Source organism: Passer domesticus, chromosome 2 (genome assembly GCF_036417665.1).
Source record: "Passer domesticus isolate bPasDom1 chromosome 2, bPasDom1.hap1, whole genome shotgun sequence".
Lineage (NCBI taxonomy): Eukaryota > Metazoa > Chordata > Aves > Passeriformes > Passeridae > Passer > Passer domesticus.
Window position 1 is genome coordinate 28233705 of NC_087475.1, and position 20666 is coordinate 28254370.

The following is a 20666-nucleotide window of genomic DNA, read 5'->3' on the forward strand; positions in this document are numbered from 1 at the left end:
GTTAAAAAGTCTGTTGCAGCTGTGTTGCACATTGCAAAAACTAATCTTGCAAATAAGTTAAAATCTTGTCCTTTTGCTCCAGAAACAAAGCATTAATGCTGAGCTATTGTTATATGTATTAATTAATCTCAAAATATAGGTGTTTACATGTATCTGTATAGTTATTTATGTGACTGTGTGCATGTGTATGTGGTGTATGACTGAAGGATGCCTCAGGACTCCCATTGTGTTTACATTCCAGACAAAGAAGCCAGTTCTGTGTTGTAGCTCAGAACGAGATAAAGTACAATATCATGCAATTTACATGCAAAATACAAAATGAAAGGAAAGGAATGATAAGCACAGTTTTTCCCTCTGAATTTAGCTTATATATCAGCTATTCACCTTGGTATCTTATTAAAAGGATTTGGTTTTTCCCTTCTTGGTAAAAACGCACTGTGCTTCGGCAACTAAATGATTCAGACCTGTGCAGTTTGTTTGGGAAACAAGCAGCAAAAATTTCCTTTGAGCAGTGTTCTGTGAGTGCTCAGAAGTGTTCCAGTTAGTGGATAACTGTCCTCACTGCATGTTCACTTTTCTCACTGTAAAACCTAATGTCATATTACTTTCCATGTCAACTGGTAACTCATCCAGCTCTCTTGTTATCACTCCACAGTGGTGGCAAGCCACAGGAGAAATCACATCCTCCAAGATTGAAATGAAATGGTTTTTGTTCCAATAAGAAGGACTGGCTGATCTCCAGAGCTTGTCTGTCTTTTCTGCCTGAGCCTTCTCTTGCTTGCACTCCTCCTCTGCTCTTAATCAGTGCAGATTATTTCATAACCATGGAGTCTTATTATTTAATGAATTTAAACACCCCTGCTTACATCTTTAAAAAGCTCATGAATCATGACATAGGATGCTGGGAGAATTGATATAGGAACTTGATAATGAGATGAAGACTTCCAATCCCAAAAACTGCAATGCTGCACCAGGCCCTGATGGATTTGGTACAGACAGCAAGCACTGCTGGTTGACTCTGGCATGGCTGGAAATAGGTGTTTGTGGGCTTGCACACACAGCCAGGACAGATATTAGATGTTTCTTACTTCTCTCACTTTGTGCAGTTTCCTGTGCCATCTGTAGCAACTCATAAGGACTTAAACCAAGCAGCCTTCTGTCAGAAGATTTTTTTTTTTCATCCAGAGCAATGGTTCCCCTTTGAAACATGAAGCTAATCCTAGAAGAGTCCTCTGATGCTCACTGTTGGATTAAATGTTGAAGGGATCCACCAGCACTTGAGGAAATCCCGTCTTAGTGGGGTTTAGGCAAATGTGCTGGCTAAAATTGCACACCAGGGATTTAAGCAACTTCCACCACTCTGAAGGAACTGCCTGACTCTTCAGAGACTCCCTGGCTGCCAACAGAGGCCATCACACTACACATGAGTGCTCAAAACCTTCCTGTAGATGTGGCAGTAAGCTGCAAGGCAAAATGATCACAGCTGGCCACTAAATGATGTGTGTCACATTGTCTGGAGAACAGAGGGAAGGACCTAGGGACACATTTGTGGTGGTGCTGAGCACACAGCTGATCAGGAGCTGATTGCAAACGTGCTTTAAGTACACATAAGACTATAAAAAGGCAGTTTTGAATAAAAAGAATGCGGCACTAGAACTCTTTTGATGGAGTTATAATCCGTAAATTAAGATAATACTTTTGGAACATATTTCTATACCTTTGATACCCTCAATAAAGTGTTGCACAGAAGTCCAAAAGTTGTTCAAAGAATTTATTTCTTTAAAAATATAAGCAGGAAACTTTCACTAAAGGTCCTTTATTTTTCTTTTGAAAAGAATTTCCTTATCAGCTTCTTTGTACAATCCAAAAAAAAAAAAGGTGGTAAGGCAAACTCCTTTTATATTTGTTACAGGCTCTATTGATTACTCAGGTTGGTCACCCAAGATTGATTAGTATGTCTTAAGTTCTGGCTTTAGACTCTCTGTGTCTGAGTTTCTCCAGCGTAAAAGTAGAGCTGGGATATAGGTTGTTAAATTAGCATTATTTTAAAAGTCTGGAAAGAATTTGAGGTTATAAATTCTGCAAAGTCTATAAAAAAAATTTAAAATGTAAGAAAAGAATTTTTGGATTTCTCAATACTAACTTGTTAATGACTTTAAATGCTCCATTGTTGATTTGTTCTAGTTCAGGCAGTGGAGTGATTTTGCAATATATATATTTTTTTCATATAAGAATTAAAGTTTTACTTCACATACTCTTCCTTTTGCTTTTTTTCCCCCATGCATGATTCTGAATCCAGAATATTTCTGGGTGATTCCTTGGTAAATTACAGACAGATACTTTTTGTTTGACAGGTAAGAGGCACGTACTTTTAGAACTATATTTTTTCTTTTTTCCCTTGATCTCCCTCCTTGCTCTACAGGACTTTGAAGACCTGCAATTATTTCTACCACCATCGGAGAAATCACTTAAAGGTGGGGATTTGCTTAAGTGCTTTACTGATTGAGCTTTTATTGTGCTGGAGAGTATCAATTAAAAAAAGAAAAAAAGTCCCTTGTCTCTGTCATGATTCAAAACATCTAAAAAAACTGAGCACCATACCGAGAAGTTAAACCTTTAGAAAACATTTTGTGAGGCATTTTAATGAAATGTGAAGGGTACTTCTAAAATCCTTAGCATTCATCAGCCCTTGTCTAGTCTACCAAAACACCCAAGTTAATTAAAAAAGGGAACAAAACCCAAGAAAAACAAGGATCCGGCAGCTGGCTCCGGTAGATGGCACTGCTCTGAATAATTTGAGCGGGATCCAGCGATTTCTGCAGGATGCTCCTGCCCCGCACCTGGGCAGCGGCACTGAGCCCTCCAGGCACTGTCCCGCCGGCGGGAGGAGGCGTTTGCATTCTCCTGACAGATTTTTCCTGTATTTTGTTAAAGTAATTAAGAGTTTGTTGCTAGCGAGAAAAAAAAAAAAATTGTACCCACTGCTGTAATCATGATTTGCTGGCTGCTGCTTGTACCTGTTGCTTCACTTCATGATAGCTCTTCCCTCTGCCCGCTTTGGTTTTCAGCAGATTCAGCCTCCATTCTCTCTGGTCACTGGTGATGCTGGCAGGGATGGGAATTCCCTTCCTGACACCGTCTGATCTGCTTTGAGAGACTATGTTCTCTGCTTGGGGGTGAGTTTGCCCTTGGATGTGCATCTGCTGCTGATTTGCTTCCAAAAAGGAAACCAGGGACCTAAATGCTCCCTCTGCAAATGCCTTCAGGGACTGGGAAATTTAACTTTCAGATAGGTTACTGCCTAGAAAAATCCTTTGTCTTTAATTAGAAGCTCAGGCTTCCTTGAATGAGAGTACCTTTGGCATTATACTGAACACGGTGTTCACATTTGGGGTTAATAGATTTCCTTTTCTGTTTTTCTTTCCTACTTTTATTGGTGAATTCCCTTCTCAAATTTGGTGCTTAAATCACACCACTATTTTCTGGTTAATAAACAGGGACATTTTTTGCACCACTTTTTGACTGCTGGCTTTGGCTATTACTCTGATTTCTGGGAGGGGAACTGTGAGTGTCCTCAGTGCCTCTGAGCTGCAGGAGAAGTAGACATTAACATGAGGAACAGCTTTGATATGAACTGCTGAAGGGAGTTCACAGCTTCCTTCCTAGGATTCTGTAATTTGAGGGATCTAACTTTTAGTTAATTCTTGTTATCAAGCAGATGACAACTCTGAAAATAGCACCTTCTTCTTCCCCTGGGTATAACAAGCCACAAACTTTCTGGATCCTTGTTCTGGAAGGACCTGCACTTTTTCTGCATGTTGCCACAATTATCTGGAATGAAATCCCTCTACGGGGTAGATAATTCTCTTTAGTTTGAGAACAGCATGAGGAGTTCTGGTCTTTGTTGGCTTCTTTTGGACCCAGTCCTCTTCAGCTGGGAAACAAGTGCTGGTTTAAAGTGTTGGATTTTTTTTTCTCCTGAGGAAGTCATTGACCTATTGACTAAAACTGAAGCTGAGTGACTGGTGTAATCACTAGCCTATTCCACATATTATTCTCTCCAGCACTTGGGCCAAGATCTATTAAGACAAATTATATGAAATGGAACAAGTAGATTGGGAGGATCACAATCATACAGCCTTGTTGAAATTTCCATTATGTGGTTGGAAAGGCAGGAAGAAATCTTCTCAGGATTTGGTGCTCCAAGAAAGCAGAAGGAGAATTTGTTTGGAGGTGAAGGTAGCCCCCTCCCCTATGGGTTGATACATCCTTTTAGGAGAGAGCAAGACTTCTGCTGGCAGACTAGAGGTCAGCCAGACCCTTCTCCATCAAGCCCCTGTTGTGCAGTTCAGGCAGCTCCCTGCTCAGCATGCAGGTTTTCATGGTTCCAACTTTTAGCCCTATGTAAGATCCAGACCTCTTTGCTTCTGCAGGTCCCAGCCTTCATTGTATCCATTGTATTATTCTTGTTTTGTCTTCCTTTCTTCTTGACTAACTGGTTTTATTCCAGTTCTTGAATAGAAAATTTAGAAATCCCAGTTTCCCCATTTTCCCCCCTTTTTTGTCATCTTCCATCAGCAAATCCCAGGGGTAACTTACTGGCAATGTGCTGTGCAAGTCAGCAGGCTCTTGAAGGAAACAGCATTATTTTTATCCTGACCAGTTTGACTGCTAGGAAAAACAAAGTGGAGTGAAACATCTCTTTTATAGTCACCCAAAGGCAAGACACTCTTGGGAGGACTAATTCCCTGATTGCGAGGTTCTGGGGATTATATCCCTAACAAGAGAAACCTGGCAGCCTTGTCCATTATTTCTTTGCCGCAGCCCTACTTAGCTATTTGTGAATTGTGTTCCATCTTGTTGGTGCTGGCCAGACATGGAGCTGGGGGAGTGTTGCCTTCACCAGCTGTGCTCAGGGTGACTGCATAACTGGAACTGGGTAAAGCACAGGCTTCAGCAGGGGAGAATGATAACATAGGCACTTTTTTCTCACTTTCTAAAGGCTCAAGAAAATAGTCTTCACTGAGCAGTCCTGAGCAGCTTGTTCCTCTAACGTTTCTATTTTTAAAACTTTCAGTGGGAATTTGAGCTGCTGTTTTCCAAGTGCATACAACAGCTGGTTTACTGTGCTGTCGCTCTTCAAAAAACCAAAATAAGACCAGCCAGACCAGGAAATACTGAATTCTCCCCCATCTCTTACCCCAGGCAAACGGTTCCCTAAAAACAAAATTTCAGACAAGTAAATATGAACATTGTCTATTGCCATTTCCTACTGAGGTAAGCAGTTTCAGGTCATCTTTTCTGTATTTACAATGTATGGCTTAAAATACAAACACCCTTTGTGCTTTGTTATTGTTTGCATGACTGAGTGCTTTCATAGATATATGCTGCAATAAAGGATGGCTTAGAAATTAAATATAAAAAGGCTGCCATTGCCACTGGGGAATAAAGTACTCTACCAATCAAGACACAGCCTCCACTGACCAGGCTCACAATGTAATGCTCTTTTAAAAATTATTTAATGCAGGGGTGGAATTTATGCATCATAAAGGGATGAGGCAATACCCACTGTCCAGTTCCTTTCAGCCTTTAGTAGAAAGTTTGATCATTAATATAATAATATATTTAGTTGCCTAAACCTGTAAGGTCTGTTGCAATTTTACCTGAATGTGAAAACAGAGGCCTTTCTGGCACCCTGTTCTTACTTTTTTTTTTTTTCTGAATAAGAATGTCATGACATTTTAAAACTATGGGCACTTCCTCTTCTTCTGCTCCTTAATTGAACAGCAGGATACATTTTTAACTGCTCCTTCATTGTGGTTCTGCAACATGTGCAACACTGTTGTCTTTCTCTTGTCATTTCTCTTTCTTCCTCTTTAGAAATTTTATCTCCCAAACGGTGAAGCTCAAAAGGGTTTTTCTTCAAAGAAGATTTTAATTCTTGTGTCTATGTTTGCCAATTGCAAAACATAATAATGTGTTTGCCTCTGGGCTTGGCAATAAGCCTCAGATATTAATTCTACAACAAGTACTTTCAGAGTTACTAGGCTGCAATTATAGTTGTGTTTGCAGGTGTGAATTATTTAGTTGAAGTCAGAAACCAGTCTTCTTTAGAATAAGCAGGTTTCATGTGCAGTTTGGCCATTCAAAATGTGTTAACCGCTTGACAGAGTAGGTTATCTCATTATGGGTTGGATTAAATTTTGCTGAAATGAGTAGATTTTTCATTTAAAATAGGTTTATGAAGATCGTGGGCATACATTTCAGCCTCAGGTGGAGGCAGTCAAGGCAGCTTGGAAATGTAAGTGATATGTGTGGATGAGCTGGGTCTATCTATTATTTTGGACGTATAGGGTATGTGGATGAGAGAATAACTCTAAATGATAAAGGAAAAAAATCACAGTGAATATTCTATAGCATCTGTGTGTTGTCAAGACAAGAGTGTACAGTGTTGAGATATTGGATTGAAGGAGTGAGAAAAAACCTTCAGCATTGAGTCCACTTGACTTTTGTGGAAGTGTGATATTGTACATCCCTGTGAATGTAAAAAACTACAGAATAACCCAGAATTCCCTAATGCAATCACCAATTTTGTATGGAGTAGAACATCACATCTGTTCAACAGGACCCTGGTGACTTTGGCCCTTTTTTTCTGGGGCTCAAATGCCTTTTTCTACTGTATGATTTTTCTAGCTTAGTTCTTCATGCATGTAATGCCCATGTCTGTGTTCATATTCAGTGTGTATCCAAACTGTCCTTGTCCTAGAAAGCAGAAAATACCCCAGCATGATTAAGACCAGTTGTAAGGGTGGGAGTGATGGGGTTGAGGGTACAAAGCACCACACATGATGAGATGAGTGTGGCTGAAGTTTTGTAGCTGGCTGAACTTAATTTGCACAGCTCTCTTCTGCTTTAGGAAAAAAACTCTGCTCACCCATGGCCATGCCCCTTTAACCTGGTTGTTTGGTAAATACCTAGCAGATGAATTTGCTGAGAGAATTTTAGTGAAGGAGGAGTGAATGGAGAGACAAACACTGAACAGACAAATACTGGAATTTGAACCTAAAGCATCTTCAGAAGTTACCCTGGCAACAACAGCCTGAAGTTCAGGGGTGAAGAGGGAGAAAGAGACGCTGTCCTAGGGCCGAATCACTCAGTTGCCTAATCTGGGATAACGAGCATCAGGGAAGTTGTTTGAGGGTGGATTGTCCTCTGAAGCTGCTGCTGTGCAGCTTTACTGTTGCACATTATTCATTGCTCAACTGTTTCGCAAATAATTTTCAGTAGCCCAAGAAGGGCTCTAATCAGGTTCAGTGGAAGTTTTTCCATAGATTTTGCCTCTCTGCAAGGATAAGGTCCTTGAATCATACTCTGCGGGCTGGTAATTCTCAGAAGGAAGAAGTTGAATTAGTTTTTCTGGTTCTTGCAGCCAGCACAGTGGAAATAATTTGTGTCATCTTCTTTGGACCTTGAAATTGGGAAGGTAAAATAAGAGCAGGATGCAAGTAGCAGTATGAATTATAATGGAAGAGTATTTAGGGTGTAGTATAGTCACTTCCATGTTACTTCTGTAAGGGTGGAAAGACAAAAGAAAGACTTTTTCTTTCTGTCTGGAAATTCTTCTAAATAAAAAGTTATATCAATGATAGCTAACTATTTTGTTGGCTTCTCTTTACTGGAGTCACTTATAAATCCTCAGGTCTTGGTTTGTCACACAAGAGGCCAGAAGATGTAACTGCCTACACAAGGGGTAAGAAAAAAAATGCAAGTAAAAAATGAATGAACTCTTTCTGCAGGGGAGCTAACTTGGCATCTCTATTCCATTCTCTTTAATATATCCAGAACCACGCCAGCTCTGTGCAGGTGCTCCAAAATCAAGGTCACCAGGCTCCTATGGTCTCCATGAGATGTACTGTCTGTCTATCCCCGTGCAGGATGATCCACCAGCAGCTGGTGGCTTTATGACTCTTGTTTCTTAAAGCAATTTACCAGGTACTTGGCTGAGACTCTGGAAAGTGCTGGTAAGGGAATTTGGTTTTCCTCAGCAGACCAAAGCACTTTGCTCCTTTGTTTAGTAGAGCCTGCTGAGGCAGACTGTTCATGGCGCCATGAAAAATAAACTACCCCCATAAACATTACAGCCAAGAGATCTACACACTCTCAGCTTCTTGGATATGATGCAGGGATTGCATGATGCTGCAAAATGATGTTGGAATTGAAGGAGCTTAGGAACTTTGTGGTTTCAAAGTCAGTTCTACTCAGCACTAACAACCAGTTATTTGCAGCCAGCTAGTGGCTGTTGCGGTTTATTCCTTATGAAAGACATGTTCACAAGTGTGAGATGAGAGAGGGAAAACACTTTCCTATTGCCATCTCTAATAAAGCAATAAACATAGTTGAATGCCAGAATAAAGAATATGAATTAGATTTGTCCTGCAGGAGATTTCTGATGCAGAAGTGAATCTGTCTGGTGGCTGAATTATTGATGTTGGTTTTTTTAACCCTAGTGTATTGCTTGTGATGTGGTAAACATAACATCTTCACCGGTACTCATCCTGATTTCTGGCCAAATTTTGTTCTTGATTGTCCATCTGTGGCTGCTATTAACTTAGATTAGAGTCACTGCCATGACTCCACAGGTAGTAATTAGGCACAATTTATTTTTTGTCCTAGATACATCCTCAGTCATAAATATTAAAATTTGCATAGAATAATTTTTCATTCTTAAATGTCCATTTTCCCCATAGTTTATAACAAACAGACTGTGGCTTGCACACAGCCCACACACACAGAAACAACAAAGGATCAGAGTAAGTCTTCCTGCCTTCCCTGTCTTCTTACCCTTTGATGCAGTTATTTGTTGTGCAGATACATCAGAAGCACATCTTGTGTCTGCCTTCTCTAGTCTTTGCCTATACAGCTGAGTAAGTATGTCAGGGGTAACTGCAAAGCTATGGATTTATTGCATACACAGGACAGAAGTAATCAAAATACCAATATGCCATTAGTGGGCCTTGAGGCACAAGGCACATGGAGGGAGCTATGAGTGCTGAAGACACATTTCTTAGGTGTTTATCTGCATCTTCGGATCAGAGATCCATTCTTGACCATGCAGGCTTGTAGAGATGAGGTGTTCCCTCGCACTGCTGCATTTCTCGGTGTTTTATTTCAAAATTGTACAAAGCCCCTATTTTTCTGTTTGACCCACCACAGTACACTTAACAAAACAACTTGTAGTGATGATGCCAAAAAAGAGTTATTTTCCAGTGATGCCTTTTCCACAGAAGCCTTTGGACACATTCATAAGAAGAGGAAACCCAAGTGTTCACAGCCATAAGAGTGTAGGGTACAGGCTGAAATGAATGTGGGTGTGGAGAACAGAAACCAAGAATCAGAGCATGATTTCTAGTCTGGTAAGAAAAGATGCATCCTCTTTGGCAGAAAGCATTGCCATTTCCATCCTGTTTCTGATGACAGGATTAATCAGAAACAGGTTTGAAGCAGCTTTCTGATATGACTTCTATGAAGATGCACTTATCCAAGCCAAGGTCTGTCCTCTGAGCTGCATTTTATTAAGCAATAAATTGACATAAAGGGTTTTTTTGCTGTTTTAAACAGCTGGGAAGAATTTTTTTTAAAAGCCAGACTTGTATTGATGAATAAAACATGGCTCAATGTGATGCCATTCAGCAAGAGAAACTGTGGAATAATTTAAATTTTTGCACACATGGATTTTGTACACTGGTAAGGACTTGAGGTTTCATTGTGGTAAGCATTGAAATCTATTATAAAGTTGTGAGGCCACATAAGAAGTAACTATAATTAAAAATGAGAGTGAATTGTTCCTGTTAGAGGCACATGAGCATGGTTATTAGGAATACTTTCTGCCTGTGGGAGATTTTTATTTCTCTTTTTTTCCCCTCCCCAAGCTCATCAAAGGATAAAAGCAGAAAAAACATGAGTGTAATGGGTTTATTTTTTCTTTGAGCAATATCTGTGGAAGCTAACAGCAGTAAAAACCCTTTGTAGGCTAAAATAATACTTCTTTAAAAAGCATTCAAAGAGACATACATGGGCATCATTAGAAAAAAAAAAGAGGGTTGTATGTCATTTATAGGCTGGTTGGGTTTCAGTGGGCTCCCAGTGTGCTCCAGAAACATGTGTTTAATCTGCCACACAGCTGCTTAGCCTCAGCTAAGCAAGGTAGTCTTTCTTAGAATAACTGTTTCAAGCAAAATGCCTTAGATATTCATAAGAGCCACAATTTTCACTTCTGTTTTCAATTTTACAAAAGTCATGGACAGTATCTCATTGTCTGTGAAGACAGTCTACATTCTGCCACCACTTTGATGGGCTGGTTACTAGGCCACTGCTGCTTTTTCTCTCCCAAAATTAAACTGATTGTAGCACTGCATTGAGCAGGTTGAGAGGTGATGTCAGCATATGCTTAAAACTAGTGATGGCCTTGAGTAGTTAGCCCTGTGTGCTCATTCAGAAAAAATTAATGTTAAATCATGAATCATGTTGCTTTCTTCTCCTTCTTCCTTTTTTTTTTTAGTACCTCTGCCTTAAACTTGCTCATTCCGTCTTTTAAATATATTATTTGGATCACAAGCAATTTATGAGACATTCAGTATGTTTATAATTTGTGGATAGATAGATGTGGATAGATAGAATGTAAAAGAATAGAGATAGTGGTGAAGGTAATCTCACCCCTAAGGAGTTACAGCTGTGCCAATTATCAAGCATTAAGAACAAGCCTGCCCTTAATAGGCCACAGCTGGATCCAGTTAGGAGGGGTATTGTAAAAGAGCAGGTTGGCTGGTAGAGATGTCAGATGGAGTTTGTTGGCTGTGCAGAGGAGAAGAAGGAGTGAGTGCTGTGAGGAGCTGCCCATGAGATATCACTGAGAAGGTATGAAACCTTTACAATAAGATGGCAACAATTTAGTTGAGGTGATTTATGATCTTTTCTGGACACTAGAATATTTAGATAAGTATTTATGAATTTATCTAGACTTCACTTATAAATTGAAAGGACAACTGCACAAAGCTATTCAAAACTTTTCAAAAATATGCCAATGAAAAGCAAGATCAAACAATCAACAAACAATAAAGAAATAGCAAAATCCAATATTGTAATTTTTAAAGATGGGACCTGTGGGATCATTTTCTGTAAGTGAAAGAAGACCTCCTAGATAAGGTCAAGTTGTGTCTGGTCTTTCCAAAGCAGTTAGCATATGTGATGGCTCCAAAGAGTCCTGACAATTGCCTTGGGCTCTACATGAGCCTTTTTTGCCTACTTGGGCTCAGACTACTCATCACACTGAAATTTATTATTTAATGTCTGATTTAAATGGCCATAAGCATTAAGCAGATTTACATTATGTTTAGGTTTCAGTCCCAAGTAATTTATCACAAGATTAGTATTACTTTCTCCTGTGGTGTTTTGACCCTGGCTGGATGCCAGGTGCCCACCAAAGCCCCTCTATCACTCCCCTCCTCAGCTGGGCAGAGAAAGGCTTGTATGTTGAGCTAAGGAACTGGGAGCCATCACTCACCAGTTATCATCATGGGGACCTCCAGGGGTTGCAGGTGGATCTCTGCCCCACTGTGGGCTTCCTTGGGCTGCAGGGGTATAGCTGCCTCACCATGGGTTGCACCACAGGCTGCAAGGGGACCTCTGCTCTGGACCACCTCCTCCCCTGCCTCCCTCCTTCCTTGGTGTCTGTAGGGGTGCTGCTCTCACACACACTCACTCCTCTGTGTCTGAAGTTGGTGTAGTGCTGTAACTTTTACCTTTCTTAAAATCTGTTTTCCCAGAGGTGCTACCACTGTCACTGAGTGGCTCAGCCTTGGCTGGCAGCCGATCCTTGTCTTGGAGCTGACTGGCATTGGCTCCATTGAATATGGGGGCAGCTTCTGACAATTCTTACAGAAGCCACCCTTGCATATCCCAGCTGTCAAAACCTGGCCTCTTCTCCCAGGCAGCCAGCAACAGGACAGGAGGATGTAGGCTTAAGCTGTACCGGGGGGGTTAGGTTGGACATTAGGAAGAATTTCTTCCCAGAAAAAGTGATTAGAATGGGACATTGGAATGGGCTGTCCATGGTGTTGCTGGAGTTGCTGTCCCTGGAGGTGTTTAAGGAAAGTCTGGATGTGGCACTCAGTGCCATGGTCTGCTTGACAAGGTGGTGTCAGTCATAGGCTGGAGTCAATGTCTCAGATTTTTTTGATTCTATGATTCTGTCCCATCCTTGATCCTCAGCAATTCACTTTCTATCTCACACACTGCCAGAACAGCTCCTGACAAAACCTCTCATGAATAAGTCTTTTTAGCCAAAGGGCAGAACAGGAACTTCTCTAATTGACTCCTAACTATCCCACCGTTCCTGAGCCAGCTTGTCAGTGGGAAGGGGCATGAATATTTTATAATTACCTGCAGCCCTTTCTCCTCTTAGGGAGTCTGCCTCACCTGAGATAATTGTAGGTTGCCAACTTAAATGGTAGGTTTACAAGGCTCTGTTAATTCACTGCTGTTTGGCCTGGGGAAATTTAGGGGAGAGTGGCTTTATGAGGAGCTGAGAAAGACATTGTTACTTCATGAGAAATGCATGGTCTTTGTCAAACCTTTGGTCTTCATCAGGCTCTGGGTTTGTTTATTGCTATTTCACAGAAAGGAAGTAGTATATGTTCTATGAGAACACGGCCACGGGGAGTGCCACAGGATGTTGGTTTGGTTTAGAAAGCTGGGCAAGAAAAATGAAATAGGTGAGGAAATCAGGGTATCTAGGTTTTTGGAAAAGAGAAGTTCAGGAGCAGTGATTTACTTCTGCATTGATTGACTGTGTGTGAGAATGCTCTCAAGAAGAGACAAATAGTGAATTGCCTGCCACTGTGTGTTTTGTATTTAAGTGGTTTTATTTGGTGTAAAGCAATGACAACATGGCTGGCCAAAGAGACAGACAATTGACTGTTAAGAAATGAAATCAGACTAAAGATTGAAAAATGCTAAACCAATGAGAATATGATTGTAAAAGATCAGTCCCTCTAGGAGGCACCTAATTTCTGGCCATAGTCTCCTGCAAGATGCTGTTCTTTTCACAGAGTTTAATTTGCAAATAATCTTTCTTTCTCTGCTAATGTCCTGCAGTGCAACCCCCAGCCCCATCAATAAAAGATGTGGTGATGAGTCACACATTTGTTGCAGTCATCTCATCTGCAATAAAAATTCAGTCCTTTGACAGTTCACAATATACAAATCATATCAGCATGCAGTTAAGGTTGAATCTACAGAGCAGTAATTTAGGGGCAAAATAAAAGACATTAGATGGTGTAATAATATTGAAATCAAGTATTAGACACAGATAAAATTCAGATTTTGGTTTATAAAAAAAAGATGTGTTTTGGGTGTGGTCAGCCTGGGAATGTTGGCTCTGCCCTGCTGCAGCAGCAAGCTGCAAATGCATTGAGTGTGAGTGGAGAAGCCGATTAGGCTGTGTTCAGGGTCACTCAATTCAGGCCTGAAATGAGCAGCTGGGTATTTTTTCAACAGGTTTCCAAGAAGCAGATTCTGTTCAGACATGAAGCAAATTGATAATGACTTTTAATAAACTTTTGTGTTGTCACACTTGTTACCTTTGACATGTAAGAGATTAAACTCTCATTTGTAAACTGATAGTCAAAGAGCTCTGAGCAAACTTTGCCCATGGAAATCTTAAAGATGATTTATGCCATTTTTGCTTGTGTGTCATGCAGTAGAAAGAGATTGCTTTGCTATTTATTTTATTTATGCTGTTTAGTTTCTGAGAGGGAAATGATAAAAAGTATTCACCAGAATTTCTTATTCAAGCTCTCTGCTAGCCTCAAAGTGTTCTGGGAGGATTCAGTACATGAAACGAGATGCTTATTTCAGTTTACTAGAAAGTTGTGGGTTTTTTTTTTTTTTTTGCCTGTAAAAATGCTGTCAGACTGGCCAAACCTTTTAAAATGCTAGGTATTGAAAAATAAAAGGAAGTGTTCTATGGGGAAATGAGTAGTTTGCTTACATGTCATGGTACCTGTAAATGTATTTTCAGAGGAAAAAAAAGTGATATATATACAGAAGAGACTGTCATTATTGTTAGGTTTCTTGAATTAAGACTGTTTTTTTTCTGGCCAAAGTTAGTATTCCTGTGAATGCTAAAATAGTGGCACAGATGTGTCATACTGCATGCACAAACACCAGTGCCTGTGCACACAGGAACAGTTTTGCTTTTCATGTCTTGGATCCCATATGGACACACAGGAAGGGATGGCAGGAGTGTGCCATGGCAGAGGTACCATGTGTAGATTCTAATGAGTCTTAATCAGATCCAGGGTAAAACACCTACCTTTAGGTACAGGCAAGAAGTTTTCCATATGTGAGCCAAGGGCATGGCTCTGTTGTCTAAGTGTTGGTGAGATGCCCCAGGTATTCTGCTGGCCTCTGGTGGCTGCCCAGGGGGCCTGGCCTCTGGCATGTCCTGTCCTTCTGTATTTTCCAGCCCTCCCAGGGAGATCTCGATAGCAAGGATGCCTTTTGTAACAGGCATGGTGTTTTGGCAGCTGAATTAAGTTCAAGGTCTCCACCTACTCAAAGCGTACGTGCTTCAAGTCCTTGCTCCTATGAATGCATTTACCTGCAAATGCCTAAATTTAAGTGCTTGCATCTTAAACTGAACTCTACCCTTACTCTGGCTCCAGGTGAGCTAACTTGGCCAAGCTCTCTGGGTAGCCAGAGTCAGAGCAGCTGCTGTACCTCCTGTGTGAGGGATTTTGGCTAGTTGGAAGGAGCAGTAGTTGCTGCAGAAAGGTAAATATTTATCAAACATTCCCCCACATATTCATGTGCAGCACACCCTGTTTTTTTAATTAGGAGCTGCTGTGAGTCCAGGCAGCCTGTGGCACTTGTTCCTAGCCAAGGGAGGGACTTTTCTGGTTTTGAGTTTATGCATGGGTTCAAATGAGTTCATAAGCAAGCACAGGATGATCTTTTCAAGAAAAGCACTCATGCCTGGTTTAAGGGAATCTATGCTGAACAGAGTGACATAAAATTAATTGTTTTATTAGTATTCTGAAAACCTATAATTTGATTCAAAGGTAAACAGTTTAAAAGGCACTGGATTGAAACTTCATAAAATATTGTACTTCATCTATTTAAATACACACATACAACTCTAACTATAAATGTAACTATAACAACTATAACTGTGAATGTTAATAGCAAAAGGTAATACAGAAATAACATCAGCCCATTACTGAATGGGGATGGTCACCTAATAAGGGACATAGTCAGGGCAGAGATTTTTAATGCTTTCTTTCTCTTCCCCACCAATGATGGGCTAAGGAGATACCAGGGCCCTGAGCTAGAGGACCATGACTGTGAGAATGATAAACTCCCAGTCAGTCCTGAACTTGTACAGGATCTGCTGTGCTGGTTGGATCCCTATGAAGATTTCAAATTCCCTTTTTGAGTGTGTATAAAGTGTCAAATTTCTGGTAATTCAAAAAGTCTGAAGAATACTTTTTCTTACTGATGAACCTAAGGAATTTGTGGTTGAAGTAGCCTTGAAAAGTCCAAATACTCATAACATGGGTTGAGCACTCATCTTTTTTCATTCATTGCTTTCACTGTGGGGAAAACTCAAACTGAGACCCATCCACCCTGAGATCCTGAGTCAAACCCATTGCAGTATCCCCATGTTTGAATAGAAATGATGCCTCTGTACAGCATTTCCAAAGTAAGTGGCCATTAGCAGCAACTTTTTTGTTGTGCTATTTAAAAAGTTTTCCTTGGCCAATTATATGACACAATTAATACAAGAGAGATACTCTGTTTTTACAGATGTACTTCAGCTCCAGCTCCTACTGACAATCATACTGTGTCTCCAATCAAAGACAGTGGTGAGATTTGATAACTGTAATGGACAGGAAAACAGTGGCATTTATGATAAATGTGCATTTGTTAGAAGGTTTCAAGCCAGGTAGGTACATTAAAAGTCAAAGGTATTTCACTGGCATGCTGGGTTTTTGTTTCTTTCTTTCTTCAGTAACAGCATTTAATATATTGAAATTAGCTTTGTTGAAGTATATTCCTTTATTGATGGTTTGGGGATATTTTTTGTCTAGCAAATATCCATATCTTTTTATGTGCATATATTGTAAAGCCATACTTGCTGTACTTTCATATTCAGGAGATTGTTCTATTGTTTTAAATTAATTAGTGCTTTTTGGTAGCAAACTATGTAGGAAATACAATTCAAATTTCTAGATAGAACCAAACATGTTAAAAAAGCTCATAAATTACCTGTTGTGATCCATCATCATTTATCTTTTTGCTTAGGTCAAAGGAAGGGGTGCAGATTGTCCCAGTCAGTGTGAGTGTGCAGAAGGAAGGATTTATTGTTAAATGTCTCCATCAGGGGTCAGCTTGGACTGGGAAGGATGTCCTAGGGGAGCATTGAGCACTGAGCTCCTAAAATGACATTGGCCCTCAGTTTGAACAGTGACCACCTCTGTGCAGAGGATGGGGATCCTGAATAACCCCACATGGAGCAGCCTGGCAAGCAGCCTGCTGAGCCAGTCTGTCCTCTGCCTCAGAAAAAGTGCCTTTCTTCTCTGGGACTCCTTGAACAAAACTCATGTATTATTTTTATGCTAAATATAGCAGGGGATCATGATTGTATAATTCCACCAGAGGAAGAAGGCTTCCTCCCCCCTAGCAACAAGCTCAGTGTTCAGGGCAGTCTTCTGTGATGTGATAGACAGAATTTCAATCCCCTCTCCTGTCTGATGGGAATTCAAAACTGCATCTTCCATCTTTAAGGAAAGTCTCTGCATAAGCCCATCGGCTGTACCAGTCCCTGCCATAAAAATATTTTGTACCTCTTATATAAAGACTGTTCATTATATTATCAAGATGTGCCTAAACAAGCCTCAGAGGAGGATGAGTGCTCTGTTTAGCATAATGTTTTCTTCTTTTCTCCGTGCTGGTTTTTCCAAAGGAGAAATGGTAAAATTGTCTGTCTTCTGAAATGGCTTCTATGTTAGTGATGAGCAAGGAGTGGGGAATGAAAGTTTGAACCTGTTTATATCATTGAGTAAGCGATCATATTTATCCTTCTATATCCTAGATGAATGCTTTGGTTACTAAGACTGCAAGGAATTTGTGTTGCTTCTGCACTGGGTGTCGTGAAGTTGGTGTTTTTGATGTATTCTTTTTAGCTCAAATCCATCAGAGATGCAGAAGAATCTGAAGAACATAGGAAATGTCCCACTGGCTTTGACAGGAGTCCTATGGCCCAGGGATTGGTCTGGGAGCTTGATCTCTCATATTTCCGTCTCCCCAAGCTCCTGGCTGTCCAGAGTGGCCTGTGTTAGAGAGGTGTTAGAGAGTACCCCTGCTCTCAGGGTCCATTTTTGGATCTCATTTCTTTGGAACACACAATTCTGTCTGCCCTCACCATTCCCTGTGGCGGCACCTTGCAGAAATCCTCTACCAAGCATTTGAAATGGTTTTCTTGAATTCAGACTGGGCTGCACACTGCTTCAATGAAACTCTGCCTGGCTTTGAGCCACTGTCTGTGAGCCTGTGTGGACAGAGAGGCACTGGGGACCTGGGGACACTGATTTCAGCAGATAAAGGACAGACAGGGTCACTGTGATGTGATAGCAGCTGTGAGCTGGTGGCTGGGTTGAAATTTATCTCCTTGAAGTCTGATTTCCAAACCAGGCCTGGATCTCTCCCTGCTCCCTTTCCTTTCTCAAAGAGTGATGCTATTTTTCCAACTCTTCTTTCAGCAAAGGGATAATTACAGATTTCAAACAGCTGATGAATAAATGTGTGGGTTTTTCTAGCATGGGCCATCTTCTGAGGGAGACAGGAGAAGTAGCTGTAATCAACACATTGTGAATTAGACCTTGCTCCCCAGTCAGCCTCATGTGTCTGTCTCATACTGCTCCATGTGCTTATGGGCAGCAGAAAACACGAGGGAGAATGTAAATTAAACATTTGATTAACTATCCCTTTCTTTCTGACTGTAGCAGAATCAGCATGCAAATGCCATTCTGTATTTTATTTTTTTTTGCATTGACAGTGTAGCTACACAAAAATATTATGATCTTCTGCTGCCAACTGCAACTGAATGAATTATTCTGAAGCATTCTGATGCCTGTCTTTGTCACAGTCTCCTATTTCAGTCCCTGTCATGCACTGTGCCTATCATTCATTATAGTTGATGGGTTGAGGGCAGAAAGGTGTCTCTTGCCTTGTTCTCTGGAGAATTTTTTCTTGTCTGTCTCACCTTCAATCACTGCTAATAGCTTTGCTGGAACAAATTCAAGAAGGGGCTGTGAGGAGATGATGAAAATATTTCACAGGGCAGTTTATATTTTAATTGCTAGTTTAAAAAATGAATTTGCTGGAGCAGACCAAAATGAAGATTGCTTAGAGATATTTTTCATACAAGCCTTTTAATTAATTTTTTAATTGTTATTAATCTTTAAGCCCTTTGCATTCTTATGTTTTTCCTGTGAATTGCCATGAAGGATTGGGTTTTCTTGTGATTGACCAATGACCATTTATCTTATGAATTCATTAGGATGAGTTACTGCTCAGCAAAAACTGTATTGGAGGAGAGAACAAAATAGCACCATAGCTTTAGGATGTTTTTTTGTAGGAGGCTTTCACAAACTTTCGACTGCCGCTTCTACCTTGCATTTTAAGCACATTGTGCCTGTGTTTGTGGCAGATCTCCTGCCACCGTTCTGATGTCCTGCAAAAGTTGCAGTGGAGGAGTGAGACAGAGCTCACCATTTTGGCAGGAGCTCAGTGGCACACAAGTGAGAGTGGAATCAGTGGACTGTTCAGAAGGTTTTTAGGTTGTTTTTATTATTGTTTGCTTGTGAGACTTTCTGACCTCTCTGTTCCACTAGAATGTCTATCTGAAAAGACAGAACTAAATATCTAGTCTAAGAATTTAAGAAATACCATAGTGTGTAAATGTTCCTAATTAATTCTGTGAATATTTTTTTCTAAAAACTGTAATTAATTGCATGAGGTAAGATATATATTTGGGTATCCTTACAAAAGATTTATGTTTCAGTCAGCTGTATAAATAAGTATGAAGTGATCAAGTATCAATAAAAGGAGAGACCTCTTGACATCCGTAGTTTGAATTACTATTAGCTTTCATGTTGGTCTTATTTCTATAAGCATACTGGATACAAGCTTTTAGGTAGCAAGAGGGGGTTACAACTCATTTCTGGAAGAAAGACGTGATATTAGTATAACCTATGTTTCTGTTGATATACTATAACCTATGATTTAATTAGATTTTGTGTCTACATCCCATAATTTTTTCACAAATAGTAAATTATGACAGTGCAAGGACTGATTCAGAAGGATGATATTAAAACCCTGGAGTGAGACTGGGAGAAACAGGCTCCACACCTGGCTGTACTGCAAGCTGTCTTTGGTAAGGTGGGCAAATCATCCTGCATGGCTCTTGCCAGATATGTCCTTTAGAATATATAACCTTTGGTCACCAAATAGATTGAAGACTCATTCCTCCCATCCCTCTCTGTTCATAGTCTCAACCTGAGATGCCTGTGGCTCAGTGTGATTGTCATCTCAATATCAGCACAATGACAATAGAATATGAATCTGTGCATACATTCCAGAGTGGTATGAAGAAATTAAATCTGATTCAATGAAACTAAAGGTACTAAAGATGATTTTTCAGATTACATCAGTGACAAAAGCAACAATCTCTTTCATTATTTTTTGTGATTTTTTAGAATTTAATTGCTTTGACACAAACACTGTATGTTGAAGCTTTTTTAAATTGACTGATTAAAGTGTTACCTTTTCACACTTTATTTTTTCCCCTGGGATTACAAGATTAGGATTTTTTGAGAGGAAAACAGGACATTTTGGTGTTAAACTTGATGAAATCATTGTCTGCAACTGTCAAGACAAAAATGACTTGAAGACAGATAATCTTGTTGTAAGAGGCTTGCTTCAGCAGTCTGGAACTTATAACCAATTATTTACGTCAAGGTATAAAACAACCTTTTCAGTCAAGATTAGGTATGAAGTAGTAAATTAGGTATGTTTTACCAGATTTTAATGATGACTATTTTTAATTAGTTGCAGAAACATGCGCTAATTATGTTAAAGGTTGTAGTTGAGGAGTTCAGAGATTAACCAATTAATTTCATGACTAATGGAAATGCTAACTGAACCTTTGTCCCCTATGTCACTAATTTTCAAGGATCTATGAATGTTGCAGTCCTTTTGCTGGCCTGTCACTGCAAGTTGTGCTGCAGGGGCACACCCGATGAGCTCTGGCTGCTTGTGAGGTTTTGTGTCCTGGAGCTGTGAAAATATGAGGTAGCTCTTCTTAATAATTGCTTTTTAACACAGTGTACCATACAATTCTTTGTTTTCTTATGTTATCTGGATAAAACCCCATCTCTGTTCCATGCAGCTGACACAGAAAACAAGGCTGCTCTTTGATTAGCACAGAAAAACATGGATTCTGCCCTCTATGAGTAATGGAAGTGGTGCCTATGTTTATCTAGACTTAGCAGTCATTAAATTGTTTTATCTTGTCATGCAATCTTATCTAAGAGAATTTCATTCAG

At 40.1% G+C, this 20666-nt stretch overlaps 2 long non-coding RNA genes across 2 annotated transcripts in view; both read left to right on the forward strand.

Moving 5' to 3' along the window:
• LOC135293592 (uncharacterized) overlaps positions 1-20666 on the forward strand; it is a 35862-nt gene that overhangs the window by 4159 nt on the left and 11037 nt on the right. The gene's annotated exons all lie outside the window — the stretch shown is intronic.
• LOC135293591 (uncharacterized) lies at positions 4857-18871 on the forward strand. Its single transcript, XR_010355681.1, has 4 exons — positions 4857-4939; positions 5078-5277; positions 15865-16003; positions 16363-18871. It is a non-coding gene; the product is annotated as an uncharacterized LOC135293591 (long non-coding RNA).